The following is a 13,400-nucleotide window of genomic DNA, read 5'->3' as shown; positions in this document are numbered from 1 at the left end:
TATACAATAACAATTCATGTACATATCAAAACAAAGAAAAGCCAAATACATACTGGGTGTAATTGCCACACAATATCAAATGCTATTAAATGGCATTGATTATCTATTTATGAATTATCAGAACTGAATCATGTCATCTCCAAAAATAAAGGGGATCTAGGCCATAGTTTGTACGAATGAAATTTCAGCAATATTCCTCTCTACTCGGCCATATGAACAATTCAAAGAGGCTGAAATTACTACAGCTGTACATGTCATCACTACATCAAGAAAATCATTGTGAGGTATGAACTGATCAAACGTCAAATCTGTGCTTGCAGCATTTCAAATTATTGAAACAGGTTTATACTTGTAAGGAGGGATTTGTTACACTGGCTAATTCTCTCATGTCATTATCAAATGGTAACCTGTTTCCATACAATGTGTTATTTAGTGGTGGTCTAGAGGGGGGGGGGGGCAATAAAAACTACAAATATCACTGAAGGTGATATACCTCTGTCTGATAATGTGTTGTTACCATAGCAGTGCATTTCCAGTGCTCCTGAAATATGTGTTCCAGGCTGGAAAACTTTGCAACGAGTTAACAATTTTCTTGTGAATCGCTGAAAAAACGGAAAAGTTCAATCTGCAAGCCTTTCACCTGATTTGGGGGTCAAAATGTGCCGCTACTATGGCAATGCACTTTCCGCTAGTACTGTTGAAAAATGTGTCTTGCACATTCACATATCATTGGGGATATGAGTGTGTGCCAAATTTCAAGTCAAATCACTCAAAAACTGATAAAAGTGGTTTGATCCACAAGATTTGCAACAGACTGACTGCCTGACTGATTGATCACACGCTCATTGTAGCCCCTTCAAACTTCATTGGGCAGGAAGACAAAATTTCTTGCCCAAATGAGCATTCGAGGCAATTAAACCCATTGAAGAATAGTCCAGATGAGAGTACAACCGTGTATACTCGGGCAAGTGTCTATGGGGAAATGGGTGTTAAAGCAAAGCCAGCTCATCTTCGATGGGTTAATGACCCCATCTTGCAGGCTTTTACTCAATAAGTGGTCCATTAATATTACTTGCCCAACTCTGTGCTTCAACTGCCCTGGGCAAATGGGCTAGTGGGTTAGTAGCACCCTGAGAGGGTAAATCCCATCAAGTTCTGTGGGCAAGTAGGAATTATCACTCTGTCATCATTAAATTAAAACTCTGAATTTCAATGTATATTTTATATTCATGGAGAAATAGATGAGATGGAACTGGCTAAATTCATAGATCAAATATGCATAACATCAATTTCTTTTCACTTTCTTTAAATGTCAGTTTGAGACAGAAACATCACTCTACAATATCTTGCTGATAATATGAGCCATATTAAGTTTGGGTATTGAGAGTCTTATAATCCTTCAACCAAAATATACATTTTATTATGCATGAATGGCCAAAATAGGGCAGGAAGACAAAACTGCTTATTTTCTTGTATGAATACTAACAATGAATGATGAAAACTGTAATGAAATAATACAATTTTCATGAAACCACATTTTAAATGCAATTTCTTGGACTTAATGGGTAACTACTGGACTTGCAAACTTCTGCATTAGCACAAGGCCTAAAAGCTTTCAAAGTAAAATGAACTAAGTCCATGTGATGAATGTACAACTCAAAGGCAAGTGCTTCAGACTTCATTGTTCCATCCTGACCACTACCTTTAATTTGTGACTAGTATCAGACACCTCAAGGTCCACTAGCGATCACTGGTGCATGAGTCCTGTACAAAATCTATGAGGTTTGCAGTTAAAATCTTGTCGGGGAACAGGTTAAAAGATCAAATGGTTTGATATTTGGATACTCTCAAGCCCTTCTATTTGATAGTGAGTCATGCCACCATCACTCCAAATAAGTTTTGTATTTAAAAATGACTACCAGTACCAGTCATGACTGGTATTTTAGATTTTGGGGACTACTCTGCAACAAATTCTAAAAGTGGTTGCTCTGTGAAATAAACCTGTGGAAGAGAGACATTCATTATATCAGTTTTATCATGATTTAAGTACACTTTTCACGCTTCTTTATATACATGTCTAATTGATCCAGGTTGAGAATAAAGTTTAAGAATTGACTCCTTGGAAAAAAAAAAATGAGAGACTGTTAAAAAAAAAGTAGGAACTTGATTCTACAAAATTCATACTGAGACATAATATAGTGTAGGTAAATAATGATTCAACCAAAACCGCATGAATCAATGTTTATACATGGTGTAATTTAGGAGTTACACATGTCACTCATTGTGATGTCTACCAAGCAAATATGTACTCAGAATCAACATACCACTTTCCAACTGCTTTCGCCGTTCGCATGCCCGCCGCGACATTGCGATATATATATATTCCAAAAGAGTTGGCTGGGATTCCACAGAAAACACTGCACCTGGTCAGAAAGCTACCGCTATGCACCCGTAGCACCACTGGCTCTGTTTGCAGTGACTTCTGGTCTCTCTCGGCAAACCAAAAGGGGAAGTCAGCGGATCATCAGGATTTGCATACAAAGATAACCTGGGCAAACTTTCCCAAAGAAAAAAAACACACACCAGCTGTGCAGTAATCATAAAATGATGAGATATTAACGGATGTGCTTTGCCAGCAGTTGGCAACACCTGAGAAGAACACTTGTACCCCAATGGTGTAAATAGGAAAATACAGTTCTGTCGACGCAAAAGCGGAATAACTCTCACAATTCTGTTAATAAAATACTGTCAAATGCATTGTACAGTGCCACGTCCTTGCTGGGTCACCATGGAAGCCTTGTAACTTGAGCAAGATCAAAGTCATACATGTTCCTGATGTAATTTCCTTTCCCTATTGGCAAAACAGATAAACAACACCCAAGTTGGTAGATTTACACACATGGCAAGAGCATTACGACACACACCAGCTTTTTCTTCGAAATAGCACATTCTCCCAAATCTGCACAATAAGATTTTTTTTTTAATTTGTTATCACATTCAGACAAATTCACAAATGAAGATCACAGAAACTGAATTTGGCAACCAAGAAAATAGTTCTAATATCCCACATTGCATCATACAGTTCAAGTATAGGAAAAAAGTCTACAAAAGACGCATATGATTAGTAAATATTTTTTTTTAAATCCTTATGCTCCAAAACTTCGTGAAATCGAGTATGAACTAGTCTTTATCAGCATAGAGTACATCAGTATGCTAAGTGGATCAATCAAGCAGTCAGTTCAACAAAGCAAAACACATTAATAATAACATTCTAACATAACTTAGTATCTCAACAAAACAGATTTATACCATGCCTCACTCTACTACCACGACTGATTTTCTTTCCATTCCAGACCAAAAATAAGAGGGATGGAAATAAGGAAAGCCACACAAAAATTTTTACGTCATGGGAATACATCACTTATATGTTATAGGGAAGATACCTCAGAGCACACACAGATGTGTGTACATGAGATTTCAACAGACAAGAATGCATGAAGTTAAAAAAAAGAGAGAGAGATAGAGAAAGTGCACAGACCATATTGCTTCCTTTTTCTTTCTCTCTCTCTTCCTGTAAGGACTATTTCTGATCTTACTTAGCAGCCAACAGGAACATTTCAAATTGCCTTTGATACAGCCTAGAGTAATTTGGAGGCTTATAATAAAAAAAAACAACAACTAATATTCACACTTCAACAAAAAATGGAAAGAAACTGCTTAGAATACACTTGCACTCTCCAATTTAAGTTCAGCAAATTATATCACAATGACTTTATAAAATACAATCAACAATTGTAACTGCAGCTGATGATCTGTGATAAAACTCACATCTCAGCTCAGCATTGCACTTCTAGTTTATTAAAAAAAAATTTAGAAATCCAACAATCCCAATGTGACAAGTCAAACAATGTCATTCATAAGAATTCTAGTATCAAAAACAAACGGATATTCAATGCATCGTCGTGTTAGAATTTAACCAGTCAGGCACCAATGGCCATTTCAGGAATTGTAACAGAAGAGCTAACTTGGAAGACATCGAACAGAAGGCCAAAACTTGATAAGATTACTTTGCCAGCTGACGGAGCCAGAGCCCCACAGCCCAAAACAGCAATCGGCGAAGCTTTCACGACGACGTTCAAGCTATCCTCGCTGCAGCCAACCAGGAGTCAAAGTCCTGCGACTAGCCCCTGCTAATTGATTGATCTCCACCGACACTTCCTGGCCAGGGTTAAATCTCCCTCGGCTGAGCGTCTCACTTCTAACCAGAAGCAGTGCTTGCCAGCACCAGGAACGTTTCTCCTTGGCTCAGCTCCAGGAGCTACTAAGAGATAAATGTCACTCCTTGATCTATTTTTCGAGCTGACTTTGATAAATAGAGTGTAAAAAAGACACTTATTTATTATGATAGATGCAAAAATATTGCATGTCTTCATAAATCAGCGATATTGGTCCTGAGTTCACACATAGATTGGATCAGATCTAGATGAGATAACTGTCTCATTGCATCCCATGTATCCTACTGGCCAGCATGCAAAAATTTTTGCAAGTTTCAAAAGAGAGCAAATTGTAAAATACTTTTTTAGCAAATTGTTGAAGAGTTGCAATAACTCAATGGTAATACAATATTAATTTACTATGATTGTATCAATGGCATGTTAAAAAAAGGGGTAAGGAATTGCAGTGTTATTATCAACAAAACTATATGTTCTAAAACGTTTTTGTACTGTCAGACAACGGGCTCCTGTAAAACCCAAAACATTCACGGCATAAACTGTCACAAATTGGAGCTGGCGGCCTTTTTGCAGCATGAAACTTTCATGAATTGCCACTGGCATTCAATGCATTGCATTAAAAAAAAAACAACAACTTTGTAAGCATTTTACTTGCCTGAATCTTGGCTCCTCATGAAATTTGTGAAACGTTTCATACATACAAATTCAGTACCGGTATGCAAAAGTTTCTGGTTTTACAGTAGTTGTGAGGTAGTAGCATCACTGCTTTGAATCTTATTTGAACACTGTGGTAGTGACCCATATTTTGGTGTTATCACAATACAACAGTACATGTACTTCATGTTTTATTTCCAACTTTAATGAAATTTCTACCTTCAATTGGTTTGTTTTTACTCAATTTCTTTAAGTCGGCTTGAATATGGAGCACATGGCATTTCAATTTAGAAGAATGTCTCTTTGGCTAGGTCCCAGGGGTCAATGCCAACTCAGAAACACCCTCTGAAACCTGTAACTCCCCTCCCCCTGGGGGAAAAAAAACAGATAGTTTTGTGCATTACAACAGTGATGTTAAATGTTTCCACACTCTATTATACTGTGTTGAAGTTGTCACTTTTTTTTAGAAAGACATGCTCACATGTATTCAGCAGCATGTGTGTGTGTATGAAGGCTTCACAAACATGAGCAATTGGTGGGAATTATAAATTCTATTTAAGTTACGTGTAAAAGAAGTATACATGGAAAGACAGAGGACTTTTTCATGAGAAGTACCAAGCCTGGTGCACCCATAATAAATGCATAAGCTTGAATTTGACAGTTTGCTGGAACAGATACACAGGTACCATAGCTAGAGGCTTTGCTGGCCGGTTTACTACACTGTAGTCATGCTAAACTTGATTATAATGCTTTTCAGCTGTGTGAAAACTACTTTCCACTGCCAAGCTACTCAGATACAATGTGGGTTTTAACATTCAAGTCTTTCTGATGTCATTTTTCGGAACTTCAGCACTATTCACAGATTTTCCTTTGGTCTACCACAATGTTCAAAACATCACCTTGGTACATATTACAAGGGCAAGTCCAAGATAAGGTCCCCTCAGAAGGCAAAATTTCATCTTTGCTCAATATTGACATATTTGGTATCATTTTGAAGCTTATGAGTTGAAGTTTTGATTTCCATGGAGGAAAAAATGATATTATGTAAATTTATGCAAATTTCAAGGGCTTCATTTGCATAAATGTAAAACACAGCGTTACGTATGGGACATTTATAAAAATTCATATTTATTCAAAGGAAAGCAAATGATATTTGATTAATATGTGGACATAAGAAGTTCATCAAATAGTTTAACTTGGTATGAAAATTTAGGGATTATGCAAATTATTATGCAAATTAGCTCGTGTCCTATCATGAGATGTCCCATACGTAACAAAATGAGGTCATTTTTTTTAGGTTTTTTCTGAAATTGCTAAGGTTATTTGAATGCCCTTTTGGAAAGTTCTAATTTATTGTTTAGAGAAATTAAATACCATAGAAAAAAGAAAAAAACAGTAAAAGAAATATTCTTTATTAGGCATTGAAATAATGTTACGTATGGGACAAATGCGTTACGTATGGGACATCCTCATATATATTGCATGTGAATGCATGCAGCTAGCTGGGAAGGTCTCTCAGTGCACAAATGGTCAATCATCCTGGAGAAAGCATCCCAACTTTGGAGCTACAGCGTACTTTTTGAGTTATAGACACTTGAAACAATACATGTACTTGACTGAACAATTTTCAGAAAGGGGGAAGGGAAGATGGCAAAATACACAATGAAAATCAGCATTAAAGGGATGGTATAGTTTTTGTAGAAATGGGGATTCAGTTTTCAACATTTTATGAGATGACTGGAAACCAACAATATGAATTACTAAAAAGCATACAATTCTAAGACTAGAGGAATTCAAAGTTAATTTGATGGAGATCCAATTTGAAATGGTTGTGATATAAAAAAAAAAAATAAAGTAAAATGATTTTTTTTTTATTGCAAGTGATACACAAATTGTCCTTATTCAGTTTTCAATAGTAGCCACAACAAATTTCATGGGTATACATACTGAGGTGTGACTCAAATCAATGACCTGACTGCTAGACAGACATCATACATCTACTCGATTACTGGAATTCCACGCAGCAGGTATTGCTTATCTATCAAGATTAATATTTCTTGTGTCAAGTTGTTTTTTATTGAAACTAAATGGCAAACTGCCCTTCATCAATGGAAGTAAACACTTTAAAATATTCATTTTTTTAGTAGTAACTATCCTGATTAAAATAGGGCATACATACTCAGGTTGGTCATAAATAATATAGAATATGATTGAGTATGATTATGATGGTAAATATTTGGGGGATGTTGTTCCCTTGACAATCTGGATCAGTATTTGAGTAATTTCAACTGATTCCACCTCAATAATTAAATGCAAAAATTTGGTTATGGGTATTTTGCAAAATTATTTTGCAAAATACCCATAAACATGGTTCTCCACACACTGAACGAATGGGGGACAAAGGGCATGCATACTCAGGTTGGTCATAAAATATGAAAATATGATTGAATATGACTATGATGATGAATATTTGGGGAATATTGTTTCCTTGACAATCTGGATCAGTATTTGAGTAGTTTCAACTGATTTTACTTCAATAATTATGCAAAATACCCATAAACATGGTTCTCCACACACTAAATGAATGGGGGACAAAGTGTCCCATACGTAACTGTCCCATACGTAACGCGTCATGTCTCTCTTTAATTAGAACCTGTAATTAGAGCTTTTTGCCTAATGACATGAAACTTACATGTAATAATCTTGAGTGTTGTGACTTTCATCACAGTGAGTTACAAGTTGTAGAATGAAATACTTTCAGAGAGTTTTGAGGTTGAAAAAAATGTAAAAAAAAACAAAAATTTTCTGGTCCCATACGTAACGGCACATATTTTCTCTTCTAGAATATAATTGTCAAGGTCATTTTTCGCAATTTTTTACATGATTATACTTCTCCTAGATATCAATCACCATGATAAAGTTCAATATGATCAAAGGCCATTAACACTATTTTTCAGGTCATAAAAGTCTCTGAATGTCCCATACGTAACGCGCGTGTTATCTTGGACTTGCCCACAAGCACTCTGTCTCATGTTCGAACATGGGTACAATCATCTCTCACAAACATTGATCAGTATCTTGGCAGTAGAACAGCTGTAATATACATCAGTGACTGCAGCTGTTTGGCGGTTTGGGTCTTCAAGTCAGTAACCCATCAAAACAACTCGAGATCCCGCTTGCAAAGTCAGACTTCAATGATTACTGGTCGTAGTTGAGAATACAAACTATTATTGACGGTGTGCTAAAAGCAATGTGTGGGAGAAATAACTGAGAGAAGCTACCAGAATTGTATTACAATGTGTAAAACTACACTCCTACCAGATCAACACTGCATGAATTTATACTGCAAAGGGTGTAGAGGTCTGTTCTCATATCGAGGGCAACTCTAGAAACACAGTGACACAGACAAACAATTCTCGGGACTGGGCGCTCTTTCATTTGCACTCCAAACCTTGGCCAGGCGCCAATTACGATGAATCAATGACAAGCTGACGGTAGGTGGATTGAGGGCAGTAAAGAGAAAGCAAGAGAGACTGCAATATCAGGATTTAGTGGGGGCATCCTCTCAGGTTGCACTGCCTTTGGAGAAGAAATATCATTCCTAAGACGAACAGATTATGGCAGAAAAAAAATGTGACCTCCAAGCTCAAAACCTGCAAATAGTCGCAGATTAGGATTCTCTGCAATGGACCGCAATGTCATTTAGGTTGACCGATTCAAATTTTTAAAGTTCACCCTACCTGGGAGACTAATCATTTCTCTACCTACTGTCAAAATTTGTTGACTTAAAACAATACCGAAAGCAAGATATTAGCAGGTTTTTCTGGACTGCATTTTTTTTTTATTTCTTTATTTTTGACAGGCACTGCCCTCACTGGGAAATAGAATAGGAATTTCTTTTTCTGCACAGCATGCCCAAGTAATCCTAATATTTAAATCCTCTTTTCTCCCTTCTGAAACTGCACACCTTGTAACTCTCCCCTATTTCAACCATTCTTTAATGGGTTAGGATTGTCTACCGTTAACAAGTTATAATTATAACATTTTATTTTAAAGCTGTCATATAAAGAATATTGGGAAGTTGAAATTCATTTTAGTATACTTTTTGTGGGTTTTGAGCTTGGTGGGCATAATTACTTAGTATACTTGTTACAGAATGCACAGCAGATATGTCTTACAAATTTCAAAATCAGCTGATCAATAAATAACTATTCAAACATAATGATATTGAATAAATATGGTTCAAACCTATGGAGAAATCAGAGGAAATAAATCAAAAATGCAATAAAGGCAATATCAGCATTTGACAAATAAACAGATTATGCAATAAAGGCAATATCAGCATATTAATCGAAGCAATTGAGCAGTGCTTTACAGGTTCCTAACCCCTGGAGCTTCAGTTCAGTCATGGTGGTGCCCTTCTAGTTCTTCTATTGTCGTAACTCATATAATATCGAGGAGTTTAGGAACCAGGCCAGGTCTAGAATTACATGCTATTAGCAGTTTGGCGTAATTTTTTATACTCAATCTTGAGTAATACACGACATTAAAACCAAAACAACAACAGCATGTTAACTGGTCGGCTGCATTGATGATTTCAGAAAACAGTTTAAACAACGCAAAAGCACAGGCTCCACTTTGTTTTTGTGTGGTATATTACTTTGGGTGTCTGTGACACACTGTACCTCCTTGACCTCGCTCACTGTCGAAAAATGAGTGTTACTGTCAATTATACTGTAAGTGTAAGTGTAAGTGTTAGTGTGTAGTGTCAACTCAGTTCGGGAAACCCACTCACAAGGGGGGCCCCTCCTTATAAGTAACCCATCCCCCTTATAAGTAACCCCGTCCCCCTTATAAGTAACCCCCGGGGCACCCCTTATAAGGAGTCTCCACGCTTTTTTGCAATGCAACGCGAAAATGAAAGGACTGCGGCAATTCGCTTGATTATGTCCATAAAGCTTCACAAGTTTCCTAGTTACTCACAAAATTTGAGCAAAATCGGTTTGAGGCATCATATCTAAAATCATGGATTTAAATGCCATGTCAAACGACCCATGCGAATGCTGAAATGCGAGCGATTACTGGCGTGAGTGTCGCCAGGCGCGGCGGCGCGGCAATGCTTGAGTGCAGACGTGGCGACTGACTAATCGCTCGCATTTCAGCATTCGCATGGGTCGTTTGACATGGCATTTAAATCCATGATTTTAGATATGATGCCTCAAACCGATTTTGCTCAAATTTTGTGAGTAACTAGGAAACTTGTGAAGCTTTATGGACATAATCAAGCGAATTGCCGCAGTCCTTTCATTTTCGCGTTGCATTGCAAAGAAGCGTGGAGACTCCTTATAAGGGGTGCCCCGGGGGTTACTTATAAGGGGGACGGGGTTACTTATAAGGGGGACGGGTTACTTATAAGGAGAGGCCCCCCTTGTGAGTGGGTTTCCCGAACTGTTGTTAGCTTGTTGTTAGGACGTAACACTAGAATGCTCTAAACGACTGTCTTAACAATTTCTTACCAGACATGCGGTGTCAAAAAATGTCGATGTCCTCTACGAAGATTCCCTCGGATGGCTGCTTTTGGGTTCTTTTCCCGGGTTCTTTTCCGCAGATGCGGTAAGAAAACACAGTCAATACTATCCGTTCGTCCGTCACTGTTCGAGTTCAGCGGAACACAAGCGCACTTGTGCAGGATCCGGTTCTAGGGTCGCGGGCTCAGCCGAAGCTACGGCGTTAGAAACAGTCAGCAATCGGCTCGCGAGCGCGATGGGATTCCCTTCCAAGTCTTCGCATTTCAAGCACTCATCTAAACCTTTCTACGACCTTCCATCGATAGAACACACATCACATACCAATATGAATCTGCCCACCAGCACAGGATATACTTGTAGATTACTCTTCTTGTTAACTATACACATAACTTGACGGGGATCATGGACGTCCTTTGTTTCGAGATAATTGAGCAGACGAAGCATACGACATCATGTTGCCATCATTCAGCGTGTTACGGACTTTGAAACGAATTGCACCGTAGCTGGCGCGCTTCACTAATTGGGCAACAGATCGGGCGTTTCGGCGTATTTTAAAGCTCCCATTTTGAATGCAATTAATTTCACACACCCTGCAAAAATGAGTCTAGAATGCTCTTTCCGACTACGTAATTTTTCATGTTTTATTTCAAACATCAAACTCTCACTATTTTCCCTATTACTGTGGATTTTCGGGGTCGATTGGAGCCGCCAGTGTTTGCCTAGATCGTGAGGAAAAGGAGCCTGATTACATAATATGAAATATTCCTCCAATGTTCAGTGTTCATGACTACCACAATTTTTTTACAATATTCTGGAAAATGTGCATACCATTGTCTCCCTAAATGATAGCTGAAATCGAGATCCTTGATACATTCTGTAAACATAAGGTCATACTTTCATTCAGTGTGAATATACGAGTGAGGATGGTGTAGGGACGTTGTAGACGGCAATCAATTTACATCAATATGTAACAGTTAATATGTAAAGTTGATGCCTTGATTTAGAATAATTAGGTTTGATAGAACTGTCTGGTTGCTGACCTACTATGAAAGGATTATTAAATATTCCAGAGATGAGTCATGGAATCTCTATCACAGTAAAGTAACTCTGGTATTATACATGTATATTATATATAACCTAAACCATATAATGGAGAAAGTGAAGAGAGATATAAAAGTGAGGATGGTGTAAGAATGAAAAATATAAAGAGAGCTCTAGAGAAAAAAAAAAATGAAATACATTTGTACATGAAAAGATCTGATAATTCTAGAAAGTTGCAAATTAGTTTACTGGAAGAGTGCAAAAGGAACAAGTCACCCTATGGGGTTACAAACATTCTAGTAATTATATGGCACAGGCTGTATTATCGTCACTTGTTGATGTTGATGTTGTTGTTGTTGTTGTTGTTGTTGTTGTTGTTGTTGTTGTTGTTGTTGTTGTTGTTGTTGTTGTTGTTGTTGTTGTTGTTGTTGTTGTTGTTGTTGTTGTTGTTGTTGTTGTTGTTGTTGTTGTTGTTGTTGTTGTTGTTGTTGTTGGGAAGGAAGGTGTGAGTGAAATCCACTGCAGCTAGGACACAAAACTGCATGTGTGATCTAGCTGGCTATTATGTCTTGACATAATATTATACACACAATAACAGTGCATATCAAAAAAAAAAGAAAAAGAAAAGGTAATCCAACTTTGGAGGGCTACTATTTTATAATTGTCAGCTATGGAGAGCGCAATGTTGGTTGCGAGGAAAGGGGAACTCTTCCTCTTTCCATCGATACCTAATTATGTTGACAAACATCATGCATGACTGAGCACACAAACTTTAAAGGCAACAATGACAAAATGCACTTTTTCCAAGTTTGTGTGTTACTGTGAAGGAACAATGTATGTCTCACTGCGTGGATGAGATCTGTCCGTGCCTGTGTTTATCACAATACAGCCTGTAATTACTAACTTTGCACACAAGTGCAGACATAGCAAATTGTCTGTCATGTTGGCTTGACTGCCAACAACACAACAATCAATGTGAATGCTAATTCCAAGGTATTGCCACACACCAAGACTGCTTGTGGCAGTTTTCTTCCTTTTTTTTTCACTCACAATCAGTTTCTCCACCTTAGCAGGGCGATTACCCCCGAGGGCAACTACCCCACCCCCCCCCCCCCCCCTCCGACTAATTACTGGTTAGTAATAAGGTTAGAGTAAAGATTAGGGTTAGGGTTAGGTTTGGGGTTAGAGTTTGGGTTAGGGTTAGGATTAGGGCTAGGGTCAGGGGAAGGGTCTGGGGTAATTGCCCGGGGGGGAATTTTAGCCCTAGACCCTTCTCCACTAATCTCTATTCCTATAAATCTAGGAATGAGATGCCATGAGACTAAACCTTGCCTATCACCACTACCTTTGGTCTTTAAAGTATGTTCATTTTTTTTCCCTCCTGAATAAAATCATGGGTTAACCCATTGAGGACAGACTGATTTTGCTACAACACGCATTTCCCATACACACCTGCCCGAGTATACTCGGGACTCGTCCTCAACGGGTTAAGAACTTTTACACAGTTGTGCATATCTCCAGTTATGTATGTATTGTTCCCTTGTCCACAAGCTTACCCACAATCTTATCCAGCGGCATTATTTGTCATGCCTAAGCACACTGTAGGCTGATTTGCTTCCAAGGTTTGGCAATACGCTCAACACAGATCTGCATATCTCTGTAAAGTGATTCTCCCTGAAGTGTCAGGAAGTCATCTGCTACGACAGTCACAGTGTAAAAACTTAAATTTACAACAAATGGTTTGGAAGCTGCTACATATTCCTTGTCTCAAGGGCAAAAAAGGGCCTATTTTGTATCTAAATGTCCCCACATGAGACTTATGACTTCTACTGAGAAATGGCTGACTATGAAATGCATGCTTTAAATTCAGCTTTACTTTCAAAAAGGTGTGTCACTTAACCCATTTCATATGGGAACCTGGTGGCCTGTGTATTAAGTCTATGGG

At 38.0% G+C, this 13,400-nt stretch overlaps 1 protein-coding gene across 1 annotated transcript in view; it reads right to left on the bottom strand.

The window, feature by feature from the left end:
* The window catches only part of LOC139737846 (ras guanyl-releasing protein 3-like), a 126,371-nt gene extending 124,016 nt beyond the window's left edge, over positions 1-2,355 (bottom strand). Inside the window, exon 1 of the mRNA XM_071648522.1 lies at positions 2,325-2,355. The gene's annotated coding sequence lies outside the window, so the exon portion shown is untranslated. The remainder of the gene's footprint in view (positions 1-2,324) is intronic.
* Between the last annotated feature and the right edge of the window lie 11,045 nt (positions 2,356-13,400).

The sequence above is a fragment of the Diadema antillarum genome, unplaced genomic scaffold, assembly GCF_040938485.1.
Source record: "Diadema antillarum isolate AM-2024a unplaced genomic scaffold, OU_Dant_1.0 scf00000029, whole genome shotgun sequence".
In the NCBI taxonomy this organism is placed as follows: domain Eukaryota; kingdom Metazoa; phylum Echinodermata; class Echinoidea; order Diadematoida; family Diadematidae; genus Diadema; species Diadema antillarum.
The sequence above is the reverse complement of the archived record's forward strand: the minus strand, read 5'-3'. Positions and strand labels throughout refer to the sequence as shown.